This window comes from Strix aluco, chromosome 3, assembly GCF_031877795.1.
Source record: "Strix aluco isolate bStrAlu1 chromosome 3, bStrAlu1.hap1, whole genome shotgun sequence".
NCBI lineage: Eukaryota > Metazoa > Chordata > Aves > Strigiformes > Strigidae > Strix > Strix aluco.
This window is the reverse complement of record NC_133933.1, coordinates 8,670,465-8,686,085: the sequence shown is the minus strand read 5'-3', so window position 1 is coordinate 8,686,085 and position 15,621 is coordinate 8,670,465.

Sequence of the window (15,621 nt, the reverse complement as noted above, 5' to 3'; positions counted from 1 at the left end):
TGCTTATCTTAATCTTTTTTTTTTTTCCGATCGCCACAGCGATTACAAGTCCACAACGTTACAAGGCCACAGAAAACAAGCTTGCCAGTGTCTTTTGGTCCAGGCACTGGAATGGTTCAAATGTAAGTTCTAACTCATACTTTCTGCTTCATTTTGGACAAATCACTTTAACTGTCTCCCAAGGATTCTAGGATAAAAAACCTCCCTTCCATGATTTTCACTCTATTGCACCAAGGTAGACTGTAAGCTTTTTCAAGTAGCTCTTGCCAAAATTACTACATGTCTTTACAGTGCCAAGCCCAGCAGTTTTGTGACATTAGTAGGGATTGTTAGGGATATTACCATACTAACAGAAATAGAATTTAGTATATTAGTATGATATATTGCTGATTCATAATAATATAATTAAAATAATTACCAAGTGCCACAGAGAATATGCCACTTTGGACAATCATTTTAGATTAGATACCTCAACTCTACATTAGCAAGAAGTTTGGTATGAAAAGAACAGATCAAAGGATTACTGCAGTTGGTGCTGAAGGCTCTACATCTATAGAATATGCACTTTTGGGAGGGTTCCTTTGAACTAGATTTTATCTGATTCCTTGGACAAAATATCCCTACCACTTATGTAGTTTTAAGACTGAAGAACAGTCATTATTTTGGACCCTTCCTTACCACAGCAGGATGGTACCTGGTTGGTGAGTACCCGGAGCTCAGCTGCTGGTTCATTTTCCTTCAGAAGGAATCTAGTTTTTCCTCACACCAAAATCACCATGAACTAAACCAACGTGACATAAGTAGAGAAAATCAGAGCATTTCCTTCTGTTCTAGACCAAAACTCCAATTCAAATAGAGTGGCAGATGAGAAAGCACAAGGAGAACAATCCGATCCCTTGAGAGCTTTTTGTCTCCTTGTTATCATGCTACCAATAATTCTCCTAGCTTCCAAGACCACGAACAGGTTGCTTGACATGCTAGCTTGAAGGACAGTCACTGAAAAGTCCTCTGATGGCAATGGGAAGGCAAAAGTGAAGACATAAGTTGAAAGACCCTCTAGAGCAAGACACTCTAGATGCCCCAATCATTGTCTTCAGCTTTATTGGTGTGTGTGTGTGTCCCCTGCCCCAAACTTAACAATACTAATGAAGTGCCTTCTCAAAGCAATGGATGACAGTCACAGTAGCAAGTACTGACTTTCCCAAAGCTTTTAGTACAACTGATTTTATTACACTGTACTGTGATTTCATCACGGTAGCGCAATGACATAACTTCAGACAGTTGCAAATGATCGATTCTTTTCTCTTTAATGATCTTCTCAGTAATATCCCACTGTTCTCATTAAAGTCTTCTGTACCTGCCTATCTTTATTTTGATCTTGTAGGAGCAAAGAACTTCTCTGTCTATGACATTTGCCAATGCCAAGATTTATACTTCCTCTCCACCAAATGTAACTGCAACACAATGACTGTAAGAACAAAATATCTGAGTCTGACATATAACCACTTCAAACTAAAGTAATACTACTGAGAAGACACATTAAGAAACCAGACAAAACAGCAGTCTCTCTGGCATGAAAGACTGTCAATGTATCGGGAAGTCTTAGAGCCTGGATGAAGCTTTCACTATCTGTGGCCAGCTAGGTAACAGGAGACAGGCAACATGTACAAAACACATCAATCTTGCTAGAATTTTGTGTTAAGCACTTGAGGAAATTATTAATTCATGTGCCCCTGTTGTAGATAGTGAAATTTTAAAGCTTTATTTAGACATACTAAACTTTTTCCTTTTCCATGGAATTTCACTGTTTAAGAAAAGTATAATAGTGTTCTAGAACTTTATATTCTTACCTACCTAGATTATTCTGGAAAATAAGTCTATATTGCTTTCTGAACACCTCTAAATAAAATGCATTGCTGAAAAAATAAGGGAAAGGGACACAACTTCACACTGCTGTTTCAACAGCATTCTTCTGGATAGAAGATCACATATGCTCTTCTTCAATCAATTAACATCTAGGACTGCTAAAACATAAATACAGTGTATGAATATATATAGTAAGAGGCAAGTTAGATGTTCAAGCTTGCCCCTTTCATAAACGAGTCATCACTTTATTGGAAAAAGACCTACAATGACATAAAGACCACTGAAACAATGCAGTTAGTTGCAACAGCTTGTTTCTTGACCCACTGGTTTGCAAACCCAGAGAGAAATGTAAAAATGTTGACAGCTGCAGAACTTCCAGGAATACTCTTAATTAAGACATATGGTACCGAGAAGGGTTAATATTGTTTGAAAGTAAAAGCTCTCATTCTAATAACAAGACCTCTCTCTGTGCACTGCTGGGTCAGCACGGTAATTAAGAAAATTGCCTTTAGTGCGCTTGTTTGGTAATGCTATTATCATCTTTTTTCATCTTTTAACAAGAGTAAACTACTTGAAGATGTCCCCATTTACTCTTCTTGCTTCTAGTAACCCATGAACCCATCAAGTCCATACTATGCTAGCATTTAATGGCCTAAATGAGTTACTTTATCATCTGGTTCACCCTGAAGTCTTTTACATATTTTTCTTGACCTTTAACCTTCTGACTATTATTTTGACAGCTATCATTAATGCTGTGTCCTGGGCAACCACACATTGACTAAGATGGATGGCAAAATGGCTAAGGAGTTGAAAGTAACACACACCCACTTTCATCTTCCTCTTGATTAAATCAAAACCATACAAAGCCAAATCATACAATAGGTCCCACGGAAGCAGTGGAGAATACGTGTTTTAGTAAGTAAAGCTGAACAGAGAGAACAAAAGAGGGGGAAAAGCGGCCTTATTGTAAAACAAATAAGCTATATAAATTGGACACCTAAAACTCTATAAATCTTCTAAGTTATGGCTATTCAGCTATGAATTTAGATGAATCAATAGGTGGTTAGAATGAAAACACTTTATACTACTTGGTTAAAACATAGATTTGGCAGTAAATTCCACTCAAAAAAAACCCCCAAACCACAACACAAAGAACGTGCTTATGTGGAAAGGACACAGTTAATTGGAAAGAAAGTTTGATACAACTTACTACTTTTCTAATAAGCTACCCCACTTCAAAGGCGAGCATGGCCCCTTCTGATCACTTGCATGGAACACCACGGACTGTGGTCCTGCACAATTGTAAGGTCACTACAAATCATGCACCTTGAACAATTAAACTATTCCCCTCGGAGAAGCTGGATGATTTCATTTAAGAAAATGGAATCTAGATAAAAGGGGCAAAAGGAACTTCAAATAGTTCCACGTGCTTAAAATGAGATTAAAAAATGGAAGGAGATGTTAGTGTCAGATAAGATCGTACGCAAAGAGTCATTCTAACTGCATTTCAGACAGTTGGTGTAATCAGGCAGTAGGTTAATGGAAAGGAAGGCACTATATTGCCAAGCAGCAGAAAAAAACCTGTGATTTAAGAGTCCACTAAAGTATTATCCAGAGACTAGTTTTAAAAAAAAAACCAAGCTAAACTATGAGGAAAAAGCTAGGAACAACATGAGAAGGAAAGGCAACAAGAACAATGTCACAAAGAAAATTCTCAGCCTCTTTGTCTTCTAAAATGAATGACCCTCACTGATGGAAAACTGAAATACTACAGCTCACTGATGGACCTGACACTTGACCCCTCTTACTAATTAGGGATGGAATCTGGAAACTACAGCTCTTATTTGCTTTAAGCAGCATTCTTTAGGGCCATAACAATTTTTGTGATTGCTTTATGAGCAGAATTTTTACTATGCATGGACCAGATGAAAATAAAGCTAGCAAAATGACTACAAGCAGCTCTTGGGTAGAGGAAAGCTAAACTTCAGATGACCTTGGTCTTACTCTGGTTTGCACATGCCTTGCGTTTTCAAAACAGATGTTCTCCAAAAGCATGTTCCTTAGGAAGAGTTTCAGATCTGATCCTCAAAAGTTGTGCATGCCCCACAAGACCCTAAGCAGGCTGGGAAAGGGGAATCGGTAGGTCAGCCCCTGAGAGTTGGGGACAAACGCTTGATCAGAACAACCAAGCTACCATATCTGGACCTCTCTACCCTCAGTAAAACTATCCTGTTATAGAATTAGAAAATGGCCCACTACACATTATTCATCTATGGTTTATGTCTGGTATTTTTAGTTGCAAATATTTCCAATTAAAACAATGTTTCTGGGGGCGCGAGTGCAATTCAAGACACCAAATCAGCTTTCAAATTACAATAAAGCAATAATAATAAAACATTTCCAGAACAAATACTAACCCATGCACTCAGTATCACACTGGCAAAAGCCTTTTAGAAGACCATAATGATGCATTAATTAGTCCTGAATGATGATATTACTAATATGTGATGGCTTACTAACCGAGAAACTCACATTACCAAAGCACATGTGCTCTGTGCTTCCTTCACACATCACACAGCACGCTTGAGCTCACAGCCATTTGCATTACTTCTCACTCTCATCTCAGGTAAGCCAGCAGGTCAAAAGATAATCAAAACAAGAAGCTTCGTACTGCACATTTTTACTCATGCAAGCAAATATGAATTTTCTTAAATGTAACTGCATGTGCAATACAATAAAACAGCTTGTGTGCTTGGTAACTTGCAGGAGTAGTTTTAAAGAATAATTGATTTCAGGAATATGATTTTAAATTAAGATCATTCTCCAGCTCTAGGATTCCACCTGGATCTTAAGAACTTCCCTTCAAAACAAGTTTTGCCCTACCAAATTCTGTCGAGATCACAGCAACTCCACATCAGTGCTTCAAACCGCAGTGCATGCACTGCACCGTCCATGTGTCAAACAGGTGTTCACGGGACCGTTTTATTGCAGGGTTCAATGATCAGAAAAATCTACAGGGGAAATGGGGACGTGTTGCCCCAGGAATTACATATAGTTTTTTTCATGACAAAAGTGTGATCTATGGTCTAGATCCAAAGAAAGAAAAAGTTATATTTAACAATAGCCCTGCATTCAAAAATAAATCAGTATAGCTATAAAGACTGGACAATTTTTTACTGGTGACAAACACCTTTCTCCTAAAGCACATTTACAAAAGCCAAACAGAGCTAAATGACATGGTGGTGTGTTGTTGTATATTGCTGTGGATTAAATTAGGCAATTCTTAATTTCCTTTACAATATACCCAAATTATGTTGCACCATAACCAAAAATGATAGATTGCTCACTTTGTTCCCTTCACTTCTTTCCTGGACATTGTTTTCCCTTGTTTATCTCTGTCTAATAATAACGTAGGTATATATTAAAAAAAGTGAGAACTTTAAGAAGTCCAGCATCTATAGTCATCCATTTCAACTAGAAACTCTGATCATTCTGCTAATACTATTCATGATATTGAATAACTGTAAAAGCTTTATTACAGCTTGCATATCATCGCGAAAGAGTAAAGACCTAATGCAGTCATGTTTCAGAAGAAGTTGTTGCGTGCATTAATCAATGTGCTGCTGTATCCTTATCTATGATTCTTCATTAAAATCATTGTCTTATTTGATGAGTGACTGTTGCTTGCTAAAAGATAATGGTTTTTACAGCTACCACATCTTTATGTGCCTATGCTGTTCAAACTAAGTGCTACGTTTACTTCATTGTATAGTATTTTCTTTATATTTTTGTATTTTTTTGGTAAAAATGAAACACCAAGCCCTCCCCTGAATCAGCAGGAAAATGGGATATTCCAATGGCTTTTTAATTCCTACTGCCCAAGTGGCAACATGGTAGCAAGACAACACTTACTAATGCCAGCAGCTGATGGTGAGCAATATGTTTAACAAAAAGGCAGCACCAACCAGAGGAATGGCTTAATTTGTACCACTAACAGAAACATTCCCAGGGAGCACAAACAGACCACAACTTTGACCTGATGCTTCCCAGGTTAACAAAGCAACAAAGTCACATGCTATGATTTGGCGGGTCTTGGTCTTTTCCACGTGAATTTTAGGGGGACCTTTTTGCAAAGGGTAAAGAGGTGAGAGCAAGGGGATGAACATACTGAGTGCTGATCACACTGATGTGATTTACACTCAAACTTTACTACACCTCCTGCTTTCGTGTTCACCCCCCTTGGACAGAGCCTTCCCGGGCCAATCTCACAAAGGCTCACTGCTTTCTCCAGGACCCCAGCAAGTGCTCTACAGACAGCTGATATTTTGACCACAGATCACAGCTGAAGAAGTTCAGAAATAAACAACTATGGGAAAACTGTGTATTTATAACTTATTTCTTGGACATGTTTCAGTTGCACAACACAAACATGAGAAGGAACACTCCTGAAAACAATCTTTTTTTTTTTCCCCCCATACTAAAAAAAGTATCTTAAATATCAATGTTTGTAATCACTCGCATTTCATTGGTGCTAAAATAAATGGATTTTTCAGTAATTATATAATAGTATTTAATTTAATGCGTACCCAAATACCCGTCTAAGCAGGTATGTGACTTAGTTTACCTTATGTCATAAGGGTGTTTACCTGGTAATTTACTTACTGATACATGAGAGTAGCTGAGAGGTTCAGGTCAATGTTAATTAAGTCAAAACTGTCACTAGTTCACCCACTCATCTGAGCAGTGCACGCCTGCAACCTGTCTATGGGGCTGCACCAACACTCACTGACATGAACACAAAGTACCAAATCGGTTGGTTTACTGGGTACTACACATACATAAAAAGCACCATGTTTTGGCCAGTTGGAAATACCAAACGGCCTGACTTGCACTGAATTTGCCCTGTTGTGCTTAATGTATTAGACAAAGCTAAAGACTGTGGGTATTTTATTTGTTAACAGTGGGCCATTACGTCTAATAAGAGACAGTAATATCATCAGTATGAATATCTGTGCAATATCATTGTACACAACATTCAGATAGTTGTAGGAGTCTGGGCCGCGCTGGGAGAAAGTTAGTGCAGACAGAAGAATGCAAGGATGAAGACAAGGCCAGCAAAATAAGGCTGGCAAAAACAACAAGATAGCAGATAAGTGAGAAACACCTGTGGTCAGCAAAAGCACACAAGTCTGAGCAAAACAGGGTATGAGATAAGGGAGTTTTGGCAAGTTTGGGGCTTTACGTGCTAATTGCAATTAACCAATGCAAATGCTTGTAGAGGCGTGTGAACAGCGCGTGTAGATGACCTGTAGCCTATTAGAAGATAGATGAGTGCGTGTACGGAACTTAGTAGAATATAAATGTAACCAGAAAAGGAAAAATAAAAAAGATGGATGACCTGATCATCACATTGGTGTTGCGTTGTTTCTGTTCCCGCACGGAGAAATAAGGACCCCGGCAGATAGTGGGTTTTGGGAACCCAGGAAAGAACTCAGTTAATATTTCTAAAGCTCAGATGACCGTTTGACTGTGTTTGAAGTGAAAAGACACTGAAATCTGAAATAAAATTTCTTTGTATCAAGAATAACATATTGCAAAAACACCTGCCCTTCCTGACCAAATAATACTCAAACAAAAAGCTGGCTATAATCAACCACTGACAAATAGTGGCTCTCTTAATTTATTAATCTAATTAATGCACTCCCTTTATTTATTAAACTAATTGCATTGGTTCCTCAAGGGGAATTACATTCCCCCCATTTCTCCTTAACCTGTATCCTGGGCAGAATCTTTAGTATTTTATTTCAGTAATTGAAAAAATATTTTTGGTATATTCTTACCCTATAATAAACTGCCATCATAAACAAGGCGTTGTGATTTCTAAGTCATAAAAACACAGCAGGTGAATAGAAAAGGGATGTGATAACTCTGACAATAAAGTTTGCACTGCTGCCCCAAAAGCCCTGAGTATTGGCAGCTCTTGCCAGACTTTACAAGTAAATTTCCTACTGGATCAGCACATCATGAAATGCTTTATAGACAAGAGAAAGGAGAATGCTTAACGTAGGAAAGACTTTAAGAAAACATTTTGGAAATAAAGAATGCCTCAAACACAAATGTAATTCAGTAACTAAAACATCAATGTCAATGACACAGTAACAGGCCAAATTGGGCACGCCGAGTTTGCTCTAATCAGCAGAAAACGCACAGTACTGGAGAGAGAGTGAAAGAGAGAAAGGCAAGTGCATACAATTTTTTGGTATCGGTTTCTAAAATTATTTGATTCAACTGTCTGTTACAAAGCAGCTAAATGGACCGCTTACAGTCATCACAGTGTTATGGATCTGATTTTATCTGTACTTCCAGTGTAAATGAGAAGTGATTCACAGTAAATCAGAGGACAAGCATAAGATTTCTGGTGAATGTTCAGCCTTGTGCCAATCTGCTACATGTAAGTGAATTTCACATTCAAAGTCTCCATTATTTCAGTTAAACAAGTAAAATAATGTATTAACCTTTGTTTTAAATGGGCAAGGTTTTAACGGCTTCCAAGCACAAATTCAGAAGTGCAAAAATTCAAAGTTGGTTGAAAAATAAAAAATGTCAGCATTGGTATAAACTTGTATCAAATTCTACCTGAGGAGACATTAGGGAAAGCTGAAGGAGAAAAGGTACCTTTTCAAATCTCACACAGAAGAGATATAGGTGGATAAGCCCTGTGAGGCAGAGAGAAAACAACATCTCCACCATTGCAACTAAAGAAAACATGGGAAGGGGAAAGCCTTGCACCTCCAATACAGGAAAAGAAATAAGTCTATAAGATATCTTTTTGGGTGAAGCTCTAGCAAGCGTAACGTAATCACTTAATACTCAGATATCTTTTTAGAACTGAACAACAAGGCATGTTCCCTTCAGCTGTGGGACTGAGGAACGTTCAAACCCTGAATTTCACTATATATCCCACGTAGCTGTAGTTTGGTTCCTCCAGAAACGACGACTGATGTCACAGTCGGAAATGAAGACGGATGGAGGAAAAAATGTGAGCAGAGGACTGCTAAGCTAAACAAAAGTGCAAACAGGAGTAATGGGATGAAATTAAACAGGGGAAAGCAGAGGGTGAAGAAGAGACCTAACAGTGAAATATATTGGAACGGGAGATTTTCTAGCAAGAAAGATGATGATGTTCTCTTTGACTGCTTCATTTAAAACTGGAAAAAGCACTGTGAAAAGTAGCAGAAGGCACAGGCAGGAGGACATACTCTGCCATTACAGCACTTCAGAATATATCTGAATACAGGTGAATCATACCATGAAAAGAGTTATCCAGTCTTTTGGTCACCTGTTACATTGATTTTTTTTCAGAGGAATATAGTACTCTGCAGATAATATTCTACGTACTGGATATTACGATATTTTAAAACATATTTCTATGAGCTTGATCCCCAAATACAACTTCACTTAACACAATATGGGACTTTAAAGTTAATAATTTACTCTCATTCTTTGGACAGCAGTCTCCTGCCAGGCAATCACCTCTAGTTGGACCTCTGGCTGAAGCCAACATGTTCTTGGGCAACTTCTCTGTGTCAGGTGCACAACTTCTGAAAATTAAGTAACAACAGTTGCACGTTATCATTGGTTAATTATAACCATTTTTCTTAAAGGACTTAGGGCTGCAAACAACACTGTCAACACAAACATGTAAAATATAGAAAGTTAATAGCAATTACCAGCACAATAGATAATTTTGAATATTCCTAAATACATCAAGAAGCTGAGCTTGTAGTTAAAGCATTTGTGATTTATCAGACCTTCACCACAGCAGACTCCCTTCAGTGTAGTAAGAGATCACCCTTCCATTCCCTCCCCCCCCCGGTCCCCAACTCACTCATGGTCTACTCTTCCACAAGGAGTGAAACAGCACCCCAGTTTACAGCTGTACACCCACAATTCTATCACATGATGCAGAAGTGTGGCCTGGCTTGGCCAGTGCTGATCAGCAGCTGTAATACCTCCTTTCAGACAACCCACCTAACCTCTCATTTACCCTGGTGAAAATGCATGGAGAATCAAGTAGGTCATCTTTTCCCCCTCTGCCGAAATGGTGACAGCAAGAATTCAGCAGACTGCGTGGACTTCTGTGCTTCACAAGCTCTTTACTCTCAGTGTTAACCATACAAATAAGCTGGAACATCATCCATGGAAGAAATACGAGATAAACTAGGAGGAACGTTAATCTTGAACTGTGCTGGAGGCATCCCTTTCAATTACTCTTCTTTCTCAACTATTCCCTCATTATCTATAGCTTCTTTGGTAAGACCACCTCCTCCAATTGGAAATCCTTCTCTGGTTACAATGTCTCATCATGAAAAAGGAGAGCTGCTGTTGCAATGTTTTTGTATGGAGCAATTTAGGACTGCTTTCCTCTTCTTGACTAATATTCATATAAGAGACATAGCAAATACCTGGACAAATATTGCTACGGTCAGTAAAGAAGAAGAAAAAACCCCTATCATTTTGCCTATCATTTTGCTGATGGATGCTTCCTCCAGAAGATGCCAGCTGGTGCTTCTAGGTGTTTGGAACAACTAACTGATTGCACTTGACTCTTTTTCTCTTATTTTGCTTTAGTGTTGGTTATTCTGGACTCATTTCTCTGCCTGTCACTTGGGAACTGCTGGTATATCACTTTTTGCATCAGTTGCTTCTTGGTGGTCCATGGTGGTATCACCAGGCTCCACGTGTATTGCTTTTTTCCTTAATTCATTATGCCTTAGCAGCATCTTCTTCTTTACCTGTTTGCCACCATAGACCTCTTTCTACCAGGAGCCTCAGATTCTTTCCTCTATCTTTCCCCAGAGTAAATAATAAGAGATCCCTCCCCCTCCCCCCTCATTCCTTCTTTTCCATCCCACTGCCTTCAGAGGCCCTCCAGTCAAGCCAGCAGGCCTTCTGGAAAAGGAAAAAATTTGGAGACCTCCTCTCTGTAAACTACCGGTAGGGATGCTGAGTCGCTGAAGCGCCTATGAGTCAAAGAAAGGGTCCACACTCATCCCTAAGGACGAAGCCAGCTTTTCTCACAGCAGCAGGGGATTAATAGTAAAGTGGTTTAGACATGACTTTCTACCTTGTAGTACATGGAATTAACACAAACGATGTGGCTGACCAGTATTTTACTTTCTGGATGCATTATCCTCCCTTACATTTCTCTTTATGAAGCATTTGAGTTAACAGGATAAGAAACTGTGCTGTCAGAAATTTCTGAAAGAGGACTTCATGAGATTGTCTGACATTGTTCTTCAGCTCCTGCTGAAGGGGAAATATTCAGCTGTGAAAAATGACAGTGTGAATAAATCCACGTGCAAAAGCAGTTCACTACATGAAATTTTCTGGCATTTCCTGTGTGTTACAATTGCTCAGGGGCTTTTGTATTTGGGATGAGGAGATAGTGAAGAGGTGGGTACATAAAGAGCTGACTTTCTGAAAAGTGATCAATTCAAATGCACCTACCTCAGTAATTCTGTTTTCACAGTGTAAATATAGTGTATGTGAGGAAAGCAAACTGTCCTCATCATTCATGGAAAGTAAGGTGAATCTCTTGAAGACTGCACAAACTTCATTCATATTTAAGACCAGAGAACCACCACAAAGGGTATTCCTGTGACTACAGCTTCAGCTGACTCCACTTGGACTCTGAAAAAGTGAGGTAAGAACCTCTGAAAAGTCAGACAGGCTTGCTGTTTTAGTGAAAAATATTTGTCACTTCACAAGTAAAAGTGTTGGCAAAGATTTATTGTCTTTTCTATAAATACATGTTCTATGTTTATTTCAACCAAAATCAGTATATCATCAATTATTTTATCTCTCACAGATGAGTAAATTGATCAGTACAAAGTGGGTAACTGCTTTGTTAAGGTCAGACATGAGTTAGCATGGCTGAAAATAGACATCTCTCGCTCCAACCACTCAACTAGTCTTTTCTCATTATTTACCCTCTCCATGTTCTCTTACAGCTCCATATTTAAAACGAAAACTGGAAAGGGAGCTGAAAGATGTGGGACTCCAAAGGAAAGTAATTTATTTTACAAAACAATCCTGGAAAGGCTAGCCAAATGTTCTCATGCTTTATTTAGATACCAGAATGCGCTGCATCCATTTGCAATCTCCAAAACTTAGATAAAGCACAAAAAAATAATTGAGAAAGTAAAAAATAAGTGGGTGGCAACAAAATCACCGAACCGACAGCCTAGCAAGTCATCTTAATCAAGTGTTATTGAGGCAACAGAGCAGAGCTCTGATTTTTGACTCATGTCACAAACTGCACTCTGACAGTTCTGTTGAGAACTCCTTTTTCCACTGACAAGCTCTTGTTTTCACAACTGGAAGAAAGGGGTGACCAGAAGTTCAAAATTCAATGGCCTAAAAATGCATGACTAAAAATGCTTCAAAGGGCAGCAGTGAAGAATGTTTGGAAATTAAAAGCCAGGTTCCTGCAGCCCTGATGACTCCCTAGTTCCCAGCATCTCTGCTTCACCTTCCCCACCGCATGCTTCTAGACCTGCTCTTTCAGCTGTTATGCCCTATTGCCTTGAATTTAGGTCTAAGGCACACGCAGATAAAAATATTAAGACCTTGCAAAGATGGGGAAAAAAAAAACAACCTCCCAAGATCCCATGACCTTACCTACCTGAATGGTTCGTGTGCATTTGGTTGATATATCACCAAGAGCCATAAAGCCTATGTGCTACATCTCTTACATTTCCTTATCCACTCTCATTCAGCAAGATATTGAGAACTGCAGAGGGAATAAAGGCAGTTTCAACAAAGTAATCTTGGTCATACATCAAGATTCTTCTCATCTAACTCCATGCTTTTACTTTAGTTGTGACAGGTGATGCAAAGCACCTCCTAGTTGTTCCTCTCGCAGTTGAGACATCCTACAGTGACTACATTCAGAAGAGCAACATTTAAGCAGAAAAAATCTGGACTTAGCTCCTGTTTGGAATTCCAACTTCACTTTAGAGTAAGACTTAGGTGCCTAAACATTTAGTTGAACTACAATACATTTAATCTACTACACCTCTTACCCCAAATAACTGTAGTTTCATTGACCAGTGTTTCAGCATTAGAAAGTAAAAAATTCACTACTGTGTGTGTATTGGTATGTAATACATTGTCTGCCTGTAAACAAAGGATAAATTATAGAAAACAACACAAGGAGACCCAGTACAGGGTAGTACAGTAGCTAAATTAGTTCTTTTTTTTCCCCTCCTGTTCTTGAAATGGTAAACTGTTGAGATATCACTGCCCTTGGTAAATATACAGATTTCAGTGGCATTCAGTCCACAGAAGAGAAGTCATAAATGCGCAGTAATACCTGGCATAGCATAACAAAAAAAAAAAACCTCACTTTATTCTTCCCACAGCCTGTGCACATGCACCCACAGATTCTCTGTGCTTTACCACAAATGAGCTTCCTCCTGTGCAACGTGTCTGTTCCCAAGGAGGAAATCTTCACTACTGATCACTGTGCACATTAAACAAGGTGACATGTATTTTGCAGGTTGTACGATATTGTATGCTTTTTTGCCTTTTTATATGTAATGCATTCTACGTAGCAGTGGTGAGCTGTGCAAAGGGATGTTCTAGGATGTCTTAAACTTGTGCTCTCACTTTCCATGTAACATTTAAAACAAACAAAAAGATACTGCTACTTGAGCAAGGTCAGAGAGGTCTTCAGATGGTCTATTTCCTCTGCTTGCCTCTGGCTCCACATTGCTTTGCAAATCAGATGCTAGATATATTTTGATTAGTTTGTACTTTAATGGATCATGTACAAAGAGTCCACCCTTCACATCATAGCCATTAATTTTTTCTGGAGTCTGATGGAAAAAACAGGTAGAGGGTTGTGTGTATGCGTGCACGCCAGCGTATGCATGTGTGCTGATTGAAAAGTGATGGATTATTTTCATGTGGTAAGAAACACAATGTTTTCTTTAGCACAGCAGGATATTCTGTTTGCAAGGTCTAACAGTGAAATATTATGCATATCTGCAGCTGGCCCACTGCCAAAGCCCAAACAGCAGAAATCAGAAGAGATCTTGAATCTGAATCTTAAAAAACCAGTACAGCCCTACAAAGCAACTAATGAGCCATTCAAAACAGAAAAGCATTTGTACTAATGTATGATTGCTGTCATATATGTCAGCATTTAACAAAATAGTAAATAATTATTCATTTAAATGTTACCTTGAACTTCAATTTAAAATATAAATATATTTTCAATGTCTTCTACCTCTGTGCTGATACGGGTTAATTTATTTTAGGTCATGATAACTAAAGGGAAATATTTCCCAAGTTCAAAGAAGCAATCACTTAAGAAGCAGGTACAATTAAAAGAAAACAAACAGCATAATTTCAGAGCACGAGTGTATAAGAGCTGTAGCACACCAGCCAAGAATCTACTAGCCCAGAAAGCTGAACACCAAAATGTTTTAACGTGCTTCATTCAACTGTTAGGAAAGAGGATGGGGATGTGAGTAACACTGAACCAAAGGCAGCTGGGCTGGGGTCCAATCAGCCACTGCTGGAGCTAGCTGGAGTTCTGCCATTCACTTCACTGGTGGACAACCCAAGCATTCCCCTTTAGAAATCTAGAAAACTTTGAGGCCTTTTTTTAGTGCTAAGGTCCAATTAAATTGTATGGGAGAAATACCAGAGTCAACACTCTGAACCTTACATATGTAATTCCTACAAAAAGAAGTTCACACGAGGACGGCGGACTGGGATCCCACAGCATACACAATTACGTCTGGCTGGGGTCTTACAGCTTGTATTGAAAACTTGCAAAAATCCATTTAATTCCAGGCGACTTTCTTCCAGCATGGGATCTAGTAAAGCCCAACAGTTCCAGTGTGATCTTCAGGACAGTCTCGCTCCGTTGCAAGATGGAAGACTGTTATCAGATACTTCTCTTTAATTTGTCCTAGGGTGGAGGATTGATTATCATCATTTTGGTGGCCACTATAAGGAAAAACAACTCTTGCCTTGGTAAGTCTTCTTACATTTGTGCTCGCTCCTTCCTTGGTTAATTTATTGCACTTGACTAATTATTAGATAGCATCGGATTGTGAGTGTAAATGAACATATATGTCTGCGTTTGTATGCGAACATGTGATTATGTTATTTACTGATTAGCATGCCCTTCTGGTAAATCTCACTCAAGCCGTGAGCTTGCATGGCGCATCTTTATTTCCACTGCATCCCTTTTATCGCTAGATCTTCACACTGGGTTTCAGAAAATGCTTACAGTACTAGACAGTTTATTAAAAACAGGCTAGCGGTTTTATCAACATAGTTAATATTCTAAGAGCAAAAGATTTAGTGTCAGGACACAATCAATGTTTGGACTGTTAATATGGAGACTGTGGCATTTTGAAAAAGGAAAACCTGGGAACTCAGGATACGTATTTAATAAACTTCCAAAGTAAATAATGTCTATTTTTATCATTTGATTTTAAAAAAGCAAGAACAAAGCCTACTAGAAATTTGGAAACCATACTGGTAAGACGCAAATATTTCTGAATACTTTTGAATATAGAGCTTATCATTTGCCCTGTTGCATTTCGTTTGACGTGTTACCTCAGAACCCTTATTTGAAATCGTTAGAAATTGGTTTGAAATAACAACCATTCCTACCCAAAATAAAGGTTTCACCAAATGATGAGTTGCCATTTTCCTCTGGCAGGATACACT